Source organism: Panthera pardus, unplaced genomic scaffold (assembly GCF_024362965.1).
Source record: "Panthera pardus isolate Hobbes unplaced genomic scaffold, ASM2436296v1 HiC_scaffold_20, whole genome shotgun sequence".
Taxonomy (NCBI): Eukaryota; Metazoa; Chordata; class Mammalia; order Carnivora; family Felidae; genus Panthera; species Panthera pardus.
In genome coordinates, this window is record NW_026526766.1 from 53,582,656 (window position 1) to 53,598,853 (window position 16,198).

A 16,198-nucleotide genomic window follows, 5' to 3' on the forward strand; every position below is an offset into this window, starting at 1 on the left:
AACGTACCTCCTTGGCTAGACCATGTGACTGAGCCCCTTCCCCCTCCCTTCCCCCCCCCCCCCACTGCGCCCCCATTTAGCTCCAGGAAGGAAGCAGAACCAGAAAAGAACCTGCATAGAATTAGGTATGCTGCCATTCATCATTCTGTCTCTCTACTCATATATTTTCAGTAGAAGCAATGATACAATTAGATACCTGGGCTTTTGAGATTTAACGCATAGCATTTAAGGTTCCCAGGATTTAGGCAGGGTCTCAAAGGTAGGTCGCCTTCCTATTTTCATTGCACTCATAAAAAAAACAAAAACAAAAACAAAAACAAAACTTAATATGGAACCTGTCACAAATTTGCATATCATCTTTGCACAGTGGCCAGGCTAACCTTCTCTGTATCATTCCAACGTTAGCATATGCACTGCCAAAGCAAGCATCCCTAGTAAAAATCCTAATGTCCCTTCTAGGAGCAGAGTTTGAGTACTAGGCCACACTTATCAACTGACTCTTCCTTTCAGATGTATTTTTTTGTCCAGTTTTTTAGGATACTTTTATTCCCAGGTTCAAGGTCAATCTCTGAGATCAACTGAAGCTGGAATCTTCTTTCACATTATGCCCACTAAGTTAAAAATGAATATTTGCTCTAATGTTGTTTATATTTCTCTTAATAAATATAATAGAAAGGAACAAAGAATAAAAACCACGAGTATATATGATCAGAGCTTTTCAAGTTGACTGGAAGATGGAATTGTTCAGAAGGACTTATCTCTTTAGTAAACCAACTTAGAAAACAAGATCATAGAAGACCTGAAATCTTAATTCAATTGGGATATGTGATAGAGAACAATAACTGTGGTCAGATTAGCTACATTTTCAAATAGAAAAACTAAGCTGCAGGATATTATATACTGCTCTTATTTAAAATTGAAAGCAACCCAGAGATACTTATGCATTTTTAAAATGACTTTAATTGGCTCATTTCACACCAGGAAGTCAGTGTTTGTTAAATTATTAAGAAAAGACATCATATAATGATACGGGTCAAGTTCTTTATAAAACGTCTTTACAATGAAAAATTTACTGCAGTGAGTATATTGTCAAGGCACAGGTTAGTGAACTATAATGCTTTGGGGGTCTTAAAATAGTAAAATCAAGAAACTGGTAATTCAGTATGACAAATGCTTTTCTTTTCACCAGACTGCTAAAAATCCTCATATTTCATTTTTATTCTCTTCTTTATTAACCCTCATTCAAATGTAAAAGGATGGTGTGGGAAATGAACCTTAAATGGACCACTCTTGCCTTTCTGGAAAATTATACTAATCACATTATCTTATTGTCCAATTAAATAAATCATCTTTTCTGGTAGTAGTACAGTGACATTATCACCTTTTTAATATCTCAGGAACAAAATGCACAGCTGAAACACTTCCTCCAAATAAGAGAATATCAGCATGAGCCCCAACATATCTATTCCAGTGCATCTCTGATTTTCTACAAATAACCTTTAAAAAGATCAAATATTAATTTGAGATATTAAGTATGTTTAAACCTAAGTTGCCCTAAATCAATATTTTTTACTTGATGTTCATTTGTAACCTCAAAATGGCACATATTTCAGGTGCATGTGTGCATTTGAAATTTGTGATGAAAAGAATTCCTAACTTTAATCAAATTATCAAAGAAACCACCAAAATTGCTTAAAAATTATTTTCTCAATCATTTCTGGATTGAAGCATCGCAATGCCCAATTGGTCAAATATCAGCTGAAGGACTGAGGCTTAAAATAAGCTCATGACAAAAGATTTCAAGAAGCATCAGGTTGGTTACTCCTCACTTGATAAATAAGATCTACAATAACAGTGCTGCCTGGCTCAGTACATGGTCCTTAGCCCGATTCTCATTTATCTTAACATCCATATACTATCATAAATTTGAGATAGGATTTCAAGGAGGATAGACCAAATTACTGGTCCGTCGCCAGGAGAAGAGATGGAAACAGATCTTGAAAGATTAATGCTGCCTTGTCACCACAAACTCGTCTATCATCTTAAAGCTAGGAAGAGCGCTAGCTTACCAAGGAGGAGTAGGCCACTTCTGCTTCCTCAGAGACTTAAGGTGATATGGATATTAAAGACTTTCAGGTGTATAAACCCGAATACCCTGATATCATGCACAGAGTTCCTTTCTTCCCTAGTCAGGGTGCTTTCCTCACCACTGGAGACCTGTCCAAATCGAGCATATAAAGCTTCTTGAAGCCCTTTTACACTTATGGATAGCTCTGGACCTGACTCTCAACTTTTCTTGATCTCAAGCTATAGGGATGCTGGGATCTCTTTATATGACCCCAAGAAGGTCCAATGGCTTTTACTCTAAGCTTTTAATTGATTAGTCACTTGCCATTTTTATTATCTTTCTTCAGAACATCAATTACTCCCACCAACAAGTATCTTCTTTTTCATTACTCTTTCTCCTAAATGTCTCACAGACTGATACATCTAGCAAATTACTAACTTGTTCTCAAGTATAACATTCACTTCACTACCAGTGAAAGTCTGAGCAACCACATTGCTACCTTGGGCTAATGTCTACTCATACTCAAACCAACTACCTGGATTCTCCTTGCCAGCACCTGGCTGTAGATACAGTTCCAAAATCCCTTCACATCTTTCTGGACCCATATCTGGCACTGTCTGTAATGAGCTGAATTTCCTAGTATACAAACTCTGAGCTTTATTTGAGTACAGTGAGCTTACTAGGGTGTGTTCTTGAAGGGAAACAGGAGGAAATAAAATTAGGCTGAGGAAGAAACTGGACTACGATGAAGTCATACAAGGCCTCTGCCATTCCACAAGGGGCTATAAAGCAAGAATGGTCCTTCAGAGCTTTCTCATGTTGGGACATGGAGCAAGGTTTATATAACCAGTCCCAGGTTTCAGAAGAAAGTATGACCAGAGGAAAAGTGGCTCTCTTTGGCTGAAGGCAACTCGCAGAGAATTGGCAGATAAGGCTGTGCTACAGTCTGTAGATTTATATCCCCTGCACCAAATTCATACGCCAAAATTCTAATCCACAAGGTGATGATTTTAGGAGGTGGGGCCTTTGGGAGGTGTTAGGTCATGAGAGCGCAATTCTGATTGGGATTAGGGCTTCTGAAAAGGAGACCCCAGAGAGCTAGCTTGTCCCTTCCACCCCATGAGGTGATAGCACCATCTATAAACCAAGAAATGGACTCTTACCAGCCACCACACTGAATCTGCTGTTGCCAAGATCTTTGACTTCCCAGCCTCCACAACTGTAGAAATAAGTGTTGTCTATAAGCCACCCAACACATGGTAATTGTTATAGCAGCCCAAACAGACTGAGATAGGCTGTCTGTATCTGCAGCACTCCAGCAACCAGTAGAATCATTCCTTCAGTTCTGAAAAGTAACATGAGGGTGCAACACAGCATACACTAAAATAGTGCAATTAAATTGAATAACTAGCACAGTCATCAACGACCAAAGGTTTATTGCTCATTGATGCCTGGCTAAATCAGACCTGAGGACCCTTTCATTTCCCCGTTATTAGAAGATAATAACTATTTAGTTAAGAAAATTGATAAACTACTCAGCTAGTAAGAAAAATACTCAACATATATGTGAAAAAGAAATGAAACCAAATCAAAACAAATGTCTGTTAAGAGCTTGGTTATAGAGTAGATACTCAATACTTCTTGCATGGTTAAAATTCTTGGACACAATTAACTAACATTCAAATTACATCACCTTTTTATACATTCAAGGGACCAGCATCTATTTCCTTCTCTCCTATTCTTCCACCCGAGGCCAAGTGGGAGGTATGAGGGCAGAGTGAGTGGCTACAGGAAGCTTTAGGGAGATTCCAAGGATGGGAAGTGAGGCAGCATGAGGAGCCAAATTTGAATTTGAATCTTAGTAGGCGACAGTGAGACTTAAGCATTGAATGTGGAAAGAGAAGAGTCAGGAGGAACACTCCCACGAAATTCAGGGGCTTAGTTTCAGGGATAAGCACATTAACTTCATGCTGGGAAGGCCAATATGATATTGTATAAGAGAGATGTTGCATGAGAAATATTACAAAGAATCCAAGTGGATAATCATTTTGAAGTTCTTGCTAAACCATTTTCTAGAACAATTTTAGATTAACAGGAAGATTATGAAAATAGTGAGTAGAGTTCCCATATAACCTACATTCAGTTTTTCCATTATCATCTTATATTAGTATGGTAACATCGTTACAGTTAATCAACCAATATCGATGTATTATTATTATATATTGTTATTCAGATTGAGTTTTTCCCTAATTTCCTTTTTCTCTTCCAGAATCCCAACCAAGGTACCACATTCCAACTAGTTGTCATGTCTCTCTAGATTCTTCTTGACTATATCAGTTTCTTAGACTTTCCTTGTTGTTGAAGACAGTCAGATATTTTGTAGAATGTGTTTCTATTGAGATTTTCCTGATGTCTTCTTCATTATTAACATGAGGTTATGGGATTCCAGGAGGGAAATCACAAGGAAAGGTACCATTCTTATCACATCAGGAATAAATAATAATGTGCCTTAATCACTGTTGATATTAATGATCACCTGAGGTAGTGATTATCAGATTTCTCCACTGTAAAGTATCTCTACCCCCATCCCTTTTCCACACTGTATTCTTTTGAAGTTACTATGCACAGCCCACATGTAAGAAGTGGTGAGCAATACTCGGCTTCCTCATGGTTAAACTACCTACGTAAATTATTTTTCAATTCTTCTTAACAGGAATTTTGTCTCACATCTGCATTTATTTATCCATTCATTTCTTTACATCAGCATAGATTCACAGATACATATTTGACCCTTTTGGTTACAGATCAGTACTACTTTTTTTGCTCAGATTATTCCTGTTGTGACCATTGGGAGTTTCATTCAATTGGTTCCTGTATTCCACTGACATACCTCCCCATTGTGGTATTTTATTTTATTTTATATTTTATTTGGGGGGGGCACACCCTTTCTTTCTTTACTATACAATGATACAGTCTCATCTTATATATTTCCTCTTTCTTAGAATCAAACATTTCTCCAAGGAGCTGCAACTCATTTTACTGGAGAATGATATTAGAAGCCAAGATCTGGGTGGAAGGTATGCTCAGAGCTACTCAGGTATCATTTTTAGGTTCTTTTCAGCTGACAGAATAAAGAAATACATGCATGTGTACTAACATACATACATTGACAAATATAACTGTCAGTAGATAGATATTAATCTAACTATGAATTTAGTGTGATCTCTGATTCTAATCCATTGCCACATGGATCATTCTAGCTTGCTTAACTCGTTTATCTGCAAACTTCCATTTCAACAGTTAGGAAACTGGTCTTTCATCTGCCATCATTTGTTATAGTTTAATTCCAGTATACAAGTGTAGAAATATCAGAATTATTAATTGGCACACTCGTAAGAAAAAATTTCATTAACTAGAGTATACCCTATGTTCATTTTCTTTCCAAAATTTTAAAATCAACACCTTTTCCCCCAGATTGTTTGATACACTTATAGTACAGTTAGATTGTTTTCATATTATGCACTCCATTCTGTAATTCCCAAAAGCTCAAATTATTTTATAAAACGTGCATACAGTAAGGTTTATTCTTCGTGTTGCGAAGTTCAATAGTTTTAAATGAATGAACTGTGTCTTATATCCAAAACTGTAGTATCAAATAGAATATTTTTATCACTCTAAAAATCCCCCCCACTTCACCTATTCAACCCTTGTCTTCCCTTCCTGACCCACCGGTAGTCACTGATTATTTTTTCTGTCTCTACCATTTTGTATTTCCAAAATGGCACACACTGGAATCATTCATTATCAAGTCTCTTTAGAGTCACTTATTTTACTTAGAATTATCCTATGATCCATCTAAAAATGTTCATCATGCAATAACTTATTTTTATTGCTAATATTTTATTTTATTGATTTACCACAGTTTGTTTATGCATTCACTTACTAAAAGATATTTGGTTGCTTCCAGTTTTGGATGATGATGAAAAAACGGTTATAAACATTCATGTGTATATTTTTGTCTGGAGATAGTTTTCAAACCCATTGGGCATATATTTAAAAAACCTGACTGTTAGATGGTATTTTAACACTACATTTAGCTTTGTCAGATACTACCATACCTTATTCAAAAGTGGCTGTACCATTCTGCCACTCAGCACTGAAAGAGCCCTTCTGTTGTTGTACACCCACCAGAAATTAACATTGGCACTATTTTTTGTTTTAGCCAATCTAAACAATCTAATCTAATGCTTCAGCATACATAGTGTTATCTCATTGCTGTTTTTTAAATTTTCTATTGCCTAATGACCAATAATGCATAATATCTTTTCACTTTTTTGTTTTTTTAGAGAGAGAGAACAAGTTGAGGAGTGGGAGAGTAGGGCATAGGGGGAAAAAGAGAATCTTAAGCAGGCTCCGTGCTCAGTGTGGAGCCTGACACAAGGCTCGATCCCATGACTCTGGGATCATGACCAGAACCAAAATCAAAAGTCAGACACTCAACTGACTGAGCCTCCCAGGCACCCCTCTCTTCATATACTTATTTGCCATCTATGTATCTACTTTTAAGATGCCTGTTCAGATCTTTTGTTCTTTTTTTAAATTGGGTTGTTTTCTTAATGTTTAAAGATTTCTTTGTATGTTTCGGATGTGGCCACACTTTGGTACAATTGTAACTTTAAATCTTATAGAAAATATTTTCTTACAAATGTTAATTTCTAGCAAATTCTACTTTATCGAGAATTCCATCACCCTAAAACGTTCTTGGCAAGTTTCTTTTACCACAAAGGTCACAAGAAGAAAGAGTAATAATCTCCTAAAAATAGAATTATCTTGACTAACAATAGTTGTACATGCACTATAAAAGTTGGTGAAACAAAGGGGCACATTAATGACCCAAATAGTTCTAGCAAATGTGTGGAAATGTAAGTGACATTATGGCATTAAATATTTCTATTCGTAGCACCTCTTATTCCTCCTTCTGCTCCATATATCCCCCCCCCAACATCTCCTTCTTTTCCCATAGAATTAACAAAAATGTTATATAACTGCAATTGTCATGTTTTAAAAATTCCTCCTTATTCCTTCTAGATTCGGTTATGTCCAATAGCCTACTCTGTTTCATTATTGTAGTGTTCTTCCACATACATATCAGTAGGAATAGCAAAGTCTTAAATTCTAAAGAACACTTCTGATTACCAAAGATCCCTAGAAGCTTCCTTGGTTTGATTTTCTGATTAAGCATTCAAGTCAGAATTACCAACAAAGATTAGCTGCTGCTTAGAAGACAGGTCAAGCAAGAGGTCCTGATCAGACACAGAAAAACCGTATGTGTTTGAAATATTTGTAATGGGTCTGGATATTATTTTAAGAGATGTGTAAAAGACACTGCATGTCTTATATAATTGGACTTCAAGACCGGTAGTTATTTTTACAAAGTATATTGAACTGTCAAAGACTGCAAGTTGGAATTAAAAATGATTGAAAAAGTATACTTGGAACTAAGCTGAAATTAAAATGAAATCCACCTATTATTATGTAAAGTTTTGCTAAGTAAGTTGAAGATCCTCATACAGAAAAAAATAATAGAGAATTAGCTTATCAAGAGGCATTGGATACATTCCATAAATGCATCCATTTATTATTAAGTGAGAAATAAAGAATAACCATAATATTAGGTAAGTAGATTTATGATGATACTGAAATAAATCATTTTAATTTAAAATCTATTGAGGCTTATGGACAACTTAAACTATGACTTTAAAGATAAATTTCCAAAATTGCTATATAAATCACTGGTATAAGTTGGTATACAGTTGCATGAAGTTTATTATTCTTACAAGGACAACCAAAGAACAAGTAAACATCTTTTATGAAAACATTTCATTGAATCACAGATTTCTTCAACATTAAAAGTTTCTAGGAGATTGAATATTGATTCAACTATTTTAAAATACACTGATATGTAAAGTAGGATTTGTGAAAAACATAGCATTATTGAATATCTTTTGTTATATTTGACATTGAAAATCAATTGAAAACATGTTAATAGTGTGATATACCACTGAGTAGTTTTAAAATGTAAAACAGACCTCAGCTTCCAAGAACACAGATATATTTTTCTCTATTCTTCCTAAATACAAGTAAAAGCCTTTACTATTCTTAGACTAATAAAGTCTATTCTACACTAAATACAACTAAAAGCCCTTGATACTATATATAAGACAATCATAAGTAAACATGTCAAGAGGCATACTGGCTAGGAACCACTTTGGAACCCAAGGAACAGCACAGTGGTGAGTTCCCTAGGTGTTCTGTTTTACCTCACAGATCTCAGACATGTTGCTGGAAAAGACAGTAACCTGGAAACAATAAATGGCACATCAAAAAAAGACACAGCAAGTTTCCTCTCTAGCCAAAAGACCAAGAAAAAGTCTATGCGTTTCGAACAGAAAAGAACTACTCTATTTTAGCCAAACACTAAAGAAAAATCTGTGGCCCCAACCTACCCATGTCAGCAAAGGCTGAGACTTCCACAATTGCCAGGTTTTATCTAGTTATCGCAAGCTCAAGGTTCTCTACTAAGATAACCAGAGAAGGCTAAGTATGGAGTCAGAACTTAGGTTTAGTCAGTTAGTAACAAGCCCCATCCCATCTATCTTGTCAATGGAGACTGAATGGGGAACCTGAACTTTCAGCTCTAGCTGGCAGCAATGAGACCATAAATCGTGCTCATTAATGTAAAATATAAAACAATAAAAATTTTAGGAAAGAATCCATAGGACAAATTCTTTTCGAAAGGCTTCCTGAATTTACACCAAAAGCACCATCTATGAAATGAAAAAAATAAAAATTACACTTCATGAAAATTAAAAACTTTTGCTCCGTGAAATACTCTGTTGAGGATAAAATACAAGCTAAACAGTGGGAGAAAATATTTCTAAACTACCTGTCTGAAAAAGAGAATGCTATCTAGAATATATAAAGAATTCTTGGGGCTCAGTCAGTTAAGTATCTGACTCTTGGTTTTGGCGCTGATCATGATCTCATGATTTCCTGAGTTAGAGCCCCACATCAGGCTCTGTGCTGTTTGGGATTCTCTCTCGCTCCATCTCTCTCTGCCTCTCCCCCCACTTACACTATCTCTGTCTCTCTCACAGTAAATAAACTTAAAAAAATATCTCCAAACTCTTTGGAAAAAAAAAAAAAAAGAAAAGAAAAGAAAAGAAAAAAGAAATCCAGTTAGAAGATTGGCAAATGGTATTTCACAAAAGAGTACATCCAAGTGGGAAATAACCAATAAAAGATAGGTCCAAAAGTATTTTTCGTTAGGGAAATAAGAATGACAATAAAAACAAAATATAACTACATATCTACCTTATGGCTAAAACTAGTGACAAAATCAAACGCTGGCAATGATAGACACTATGTTCACCTTCCTGGGGCGGGGGGCCCCAGGATAAGGTATGCTTGCCATTATGACCCAGGAATTGTACTCTCCTGGGCATTTAGCTTAGGGAAATAAAAACTTGTTCACACAAAAACTTGTACATAAGTGTTTATAGTAGCTTTAATTGTAATGGTCAAAAGCTGGAAACAATCTTGCCTACAGCAACGAGTAAAGTGTTGATCTGTGGCACATTCATAACACAGACGACCACTGAGTAATAAAAAGGGCCAACTCCAGATGGACACAGTGACTTGACAGGTCCCCAGGGAATTCTGCTTCATGGCAAAGCCAACCTCCAAAGATTACATACTGTAGGATTCAATTTATACAGAATTCTTGAAATGACAAAATTCAAAAAACGAAGAAGAAATTCACAGCTGGCAGAATTTAAGAATTCAGGAAGGTTTCCAGATAGCAACAGGAGGATCCTGAACTCAGCTCCTCCCACAGACCCACCAAACGTGCCTCGGCTGCAGAGGGAAGGAGACCGTTGGGAAAACTGACCGCGGCCTTTCGCACGCCGGACAAAGGAGAGAAGGCCCACATCCAAGCAGGTCCACGAACTCGCCCCTGGCACAGTGACCCCAAATCGGGAGGGAACTCAAAAGCAGAGCTTGAACCCCACACTGGGCACCCCAACTTCTAAGACCCGGCACTCAGAGATGAGTACTCAAAACACCCAGCTTTGATGAACAACAGGGGATAGAGCCCAGGAGACCCACAGAGCTGTATGGACCCAGGGAAACGCTCTTCAAGGCCTTCCCAGGGCCGGACTCACCCTTCCCAGGGCCCCGGGGCCGAGGCAGCCAATGGAGAGGCGTCCAGACTTCGCGCGAAGGAGGCTCCTCTGCCGGGCTCAGAGCTCCGGCCTTGGCACACACCCACAGGCCTGCTGGCCGGCGGCACAGTCTTGGCGCTCTGCCTTGCTCCCCCCACCAGCACCAGCACCGCCTTTTGGTGGTTGTTGCTTATCAGCTCCAGGTGTTTCAGGCTGGTGTTTGGTTGGTTCTGCTGTTGTTTTGTTTCGTGTTTCTTTTTCCCAGCGAGGCCAGATTCGGGCCTCCCTCTACCTCACTGGAGCCCCGGAGCACACCTCCTCGCTCCCGCACTTACCTCACTCTGGAGCGCAAGTGTCTCCTGAGGGGAAATTTATACCTTGTGGTGTCCGAGGGGCGTCGGTGGGGGTGGGGGGGTTGGGGCGGGGGTGGGGGTGGGCGGGTTGAGGCGGCCCAGGGCAGCCTTGACCACCTGCCGGCGGCAGCGTGAACGTTCACCTGTAATTGTTAATCACTTAGCAATGAATAATTTAATTCAGGTTGATTTTGTGGTTGGGTTCAGGTGATACAGAGTTATTTACTTTTAAACATCTATTTTTATGAAAGTGTTTCTCAACTGTAAAATGCTCTGCGGCGCATGGACATACGATTTTAATCCCATTTAAATCCTGCTTCAATCAACTGATGAAAAGCCTCAATGTGGAACAAAAGAGAAACATCCATGACAAAAATTTAATTTCAAAAAATGGTTGAATTTTTTTTATTATACCTGTGGCTTCATTAGAGATATATAACTTGCATCTGAGATTTTATGAATATATTATAGATTGAATTATTGTCTCTTAATAAGCACAGAGATGTTCATGAAAAGAAGAGACTCCATAATTTTATAGAAACCCAGAAGGAAATAAACTTATCACAAAGAAACAGAGGAAGCTATCTTTTATCAACCTCATAGTACAGGGGCTTTTAATCTTTGTCTCTTGTGATAGGCTTACCAGAATGATGAATAGGAGAGTCTTCATTATTCTCCCAATTCATTTGAACCAACCTGTGAGTTGACTATGAAGTAAAGAAACAATAGAGTGAAATGAGAGAGTCCTGTGAGCGATAGTTCCAGTATTATCCAGAGCAGAACCTATAGATTATAGATCCTAAATTTAACAATTAAACAAAACAAACAAAAACAGGTTCAGTGGTGATCTCAGTAGCACACACATTAAAATTATGGTCTTTTCTTTTTTTTTCTTTTTACCGTTCATTTATTTTTGAGAGAGATAGAGCGTGAATGGGGGAGGGGAAGAGAGAGGGGGAGACACAGAATCTGAATCAGGCTCCAGGCTCTGCCCGGTCAACACACAGCCCTTCGTGGGGCTTGAAATCCCGAACCGCGGGATCGTGACGTGAGCCGAAGTCGGACGCTTAACCGACTGAGCCACCCAGGTGCCCCAAATTATGGTCTTTTCTAATTGTGATATAAAATATCAGAGATGGAATGAATTCAATACTAATGGACGTTTGATATAGACATATCAAAAATTAATCCAACCGTTCTTTTGCCTATTGTGATTGTGATTTTTTTAACTGGAATTTAAAAAATTTGGAAAAGTGAAAACTGTTGAATTTAAAGACATGCATTTGTAAGCATGTTGATAGACTGAAATATAATCCTAAGTGATGAACCGTATTCTTTTTCTAAAAACAACAAACTTAAAAACCTGATTAAAAAAAAAAAAGTTTCCCTTTATCTTTTCTGACTCCTGTACTTCATTCTTTCCATTTCCAACTGGCTTATTTATTAGAAGAGTTTACACTTTTATGTTTGTTTTACCTCAAATTCCATGCATTCTTTCAGGAAACATATTTCAGGAAACAAAACCTAAGGGGTTTGTTAAAAATGCAGATTCTCAAATGCCCAACTGTATTTCCTGAATCAAAATAATAGGCAAGGAAGCTAGAAATCTGAATTTGAAAAAAAAAAATCTCCCCAGGCAGCATATCAAATGTGGAAATACAGATCAAAGAGTAAATTTTCAACAGGAGACATTTCTGTGTGCTGCTAGTCTGCTTGGAGAAAGAAGAAATGGGAAGAAATGCACATAGCTGGGGCTCAGCTTCCCACTTTTCCCAGAAACTGGTGTTTACACCTCTTTACGTGGAATTAGTTAAGTGTGTGGCGGTGGTATTCTTTTTCCTCGGAGTTGCTCTTTTATTGTCTTTTTTTCAAGAATGTCTTTTGAGACAAGGATCAGAGACGGAAATAACCCGTGGACAAGCAGTGACAGCTCTGGGCGTTTCTGGGGTGGGAGTGCTCAGCCCATGGAGATATCAGTGTATGGATCAGAGTCTGCTCAATATTGGCTTGGGTTCTTTTTCTCCTTCGTTTACATATTCTAGGTACTTAGTCTTGTCTTTCACTCAGTGCCAGTCCACTCTCAAGGCACTAGTACATAAGAACAGTATTTATAGATTTGGATACAGCCATCCTCATTTAACCTGTCGTCCACTGGGTACAGTGTTTGAGCATAATCTAATCAACTCCTTTTGATGGACTTCAATATAAAATGTCCAAAAATTATCTCCGGGTTGTGTCCTCTGCCAGCCTCTCCCACCCCCAATTTAGCAAATTCTCCTCATGCTTTTTGAAACCCACACATTTACACATACACACACACAGATACTTATCGCATCCTGTAGGGTTGAAGAATATGGAGAAGAAAAGTATTCGGTAGAAAAGAATATGTATTCATTTATTCCTTGTAAATCCACAGCAGAAAATTCACACATATATGTGCCTTTGTGTACACATAGTTACTCAGTAATGTACACCTGTGTTCTATTACACTAATGTATGCTAATTGCATGTCTTGGTATAAAACAGGGACTGGAAATCTAAGACATGCTCATCATAGTCCACAAAAGTGAAAATATAGCATGACAGAACTATAGCCAGCTATGATCTAGACAACTTATTGTGGGCATCATTAAACATTCGATCAGCATGAACTTCTCACACTCCCTCAAAGACAAGACATATTTGTATTCCTTCACACCCCCCCTCCCTCAATTCAGCACCCATTCCAGCTGTCTCTCTGGCAGCTATTAACTTATTTCCTGCTAGGAGGAAAGGGATTACTAGCTGTTAGCATTCCAAAATATATACAATTTGAATGGAGACAATTTAAGAGCATCTGTGGATTTGGAAGGAAGCCAAACCAGACAATATACAAGGCAATGCACTTGGCCCAGCCACTTGTAGTGACTCCTTTGGGCAAGAGTGTGCTGTCTTATGAGTGTATCGGGGCCTCATCCTCTAACACCAAATACATGTTCACCTCTCCTGTGCTCATGAGATTGTGAATATATACACCTATCAAACTTTGCCACCATCGGGTACATATGCAGTCCACTGTTAAAGCAACAGCTCTCTGCTGTGTAATGAACACAAAAACTGTTACTGACGCTGGTTGTGATCAAACAGATGAGACATGTCAGTTATATTAAGACTGTTTTGCAAGTGATGGAAAATCCAACTCAAACTGACCTACATCAAATTGAGTTTGTGCACTCAAATAACTGAGATTTATAGGGGTATCTACCTTTGTGTTTAGCTTATTTTAATTGATGTAATCAGGAATTCGTTTTGTCCCAGTTTTCACCCCTCTTACCACCTGGCTTTATTCTAGGATTCCATGGATCTTTTTTTGTAGCAATAGGCTTACGTTCTAATAAGTTCACTTCAGCCAAAAAGACAATTGTCCTACTCTTTTGAAAGATCCAGCAAAAATCTAAGTCTTACATCATTGAGTAGGTCAAACGCTCTTCCCTGAATCCAACACCTAGTGCCAGAGGAAATAATTTATGTTTTAACAAGCCCATGGACCTTGTTTCTTCCTGGAGTTTGGAGGCAGAGTCAACTCTACATAAAATTCATGAATTAAAATCGGAGGATGAGTTGGTGGCCACGGAAGGATCTGCATACCGTCTAACAGGGGAAAAGTGTTTGACGCTGAGTGGGAAAGTTAATAGATACCCATTATATCCACAGTAGCAAAATACTGGCATCCATGCCAGCACTCGCCGACATCCATCCATAGCAGGCGTTTTTATTCATCTTAGCCCCATTCCGATTGCACTTACAACCTGTCCCATAATTTTCTTCAGTGTACTCTCCAGGAAACAACTAGCAGTTCCTCTGAGCAAACTTAATATGACCTCCTTTGTTATGCTACTCGTGATAATGCTCTTGAGGACTGTGGACAAACCCTGCATATGTGTTGATAACTCACCCTTGATCTCTCGCCCTCAAATGTATCTAAGTCCTTCTTGTGTCTACTTATACTTTTGACTTTTCCACCTCTCGGGATAATTAATTATCTTCCTGCCTCTATTTCTAGAGGCATATCAAGTAGTTCAGTCTATTGCCTATTATATCTGGCTTTACATCTTCAATCTAAGGCTGAATTTTCAGTTAAATAATAGAAGCATTCAGATGTTAAAGAGCCAAATGTCAGAAAGATGCAGACAAAACTGGAAACTTAATTTTGATCTCTGGTGATATGTGACGAATCAAAAGAACACAAAGTTGATGTGTGTTTAGACTCACCTCTAAAGGAACAAACATTTATCTCACATATAGAAAATGGCTTTTGGATAATATTTGAATTGCTGCACAACTCTTAAAACCGTATAAAGACTTACATTATCATGTGTATCCATAGAATCTGGCTTTCTGACTGTAACATGTTAAAATGTCATCCACTGACTTAGTAGAAAGTATGTGAAGATTGAAACCTCTATACTTTATTCCAAATCCAACACCTCAGAAGATAGATGACAGAGGTATGTATGCATCTCAATTGCCATTTAAACTATCATTCTTACATTAACCATCCTATTTTGCTCTGAAATTATAAAAATCTGTTTGTTAAAATACATTCCAAATAATATGCAAATCAAAGAAATTCTGATATTGGTAATGGAAAAAAATCATAAAATGACTCAATTTACAAGCTTCAGATATTTTTTTCAAATATATAAATATTTGGGTGCTGTGTATGTATTTATACACACTCTTGCATACAGAGCATGGCCAGAAAGATACTTAATAACTAGATTTCTTATTTAAGTCCGTAAGTGACATATGAAGATGGTAATGGTGTTGTAAAGGTGGCAAGAATCATTTCATGGTAACATTTGGCATTATAGTGCTACTAGTAACAACTATAAATATATCGTGAATCTCTAATAAAGTGTTATGATTTCCCTTGGAAGGTTACAGCGGTTTCTTTTCTATATATTTTTAAATCGGGGGTTGTTAATGTCATCTAATTAGTTGACTTTGCTTAACCACATGCAGTATCATGCACCTCTGTAATATCACTTGTTTTTAAAAATTATCTATCATTTTTTAAGGTCACAACCCATAGTGATGATGGGAAGAATGAACCAACAGTTCGATGTTTAGTATTAGTCAATATAGAAAACAGTACTTTACTTCTTTGAGGCAAGGAGCAATTATTCTTATTAATAATTTTGTCAAATGTAATATGTATCCAAATGATAAATATATAAAGGATTTGAATTCTGTGGACAAATGCCAGCTCTTTTCTGATGCCCCCCAGACAGAATCAATAGCTCCAACATCGTCATTCCTATAACAGCTTACACAGAAATCACATATGACAGTAACTAGGCTCTGTGGCAAACGGACACATTTATGTGTATATTCACCCAATATTGTATCTTGAAGCTCAGAGATTCTTTTATCCTTTTCTGGATTCTCAGCATTATTTAGCACATAATAAGTGTTCACATAACATTTTTTAACTTGATATAAAATAAGGAAATGTAGGGTGTTTTGTACCCATGTGACAGTATATAGGATGCTAGACAAAATTTCCAAAT

General features: G+C 37.4%; 1 non-coding gene across 1 annotated transcript; it reads right to left on the minus strand.

Annotated features, from left to right (window-relative positions):
- Positions 1-322: 322 nt before the first annotated feature.
- LOC128778707 (U6 spliceosomal RNA) lies at positions 323-427 on the minus strand. The gene has a single exon (XR_008424436.1). It is a non-coding gene; the product is annotated as a U6 spliceosomal RNA (small nuclear RNA).
- Between the last annotated feature and the right edge of the window lie 15,771 nt (positions 428-16,198).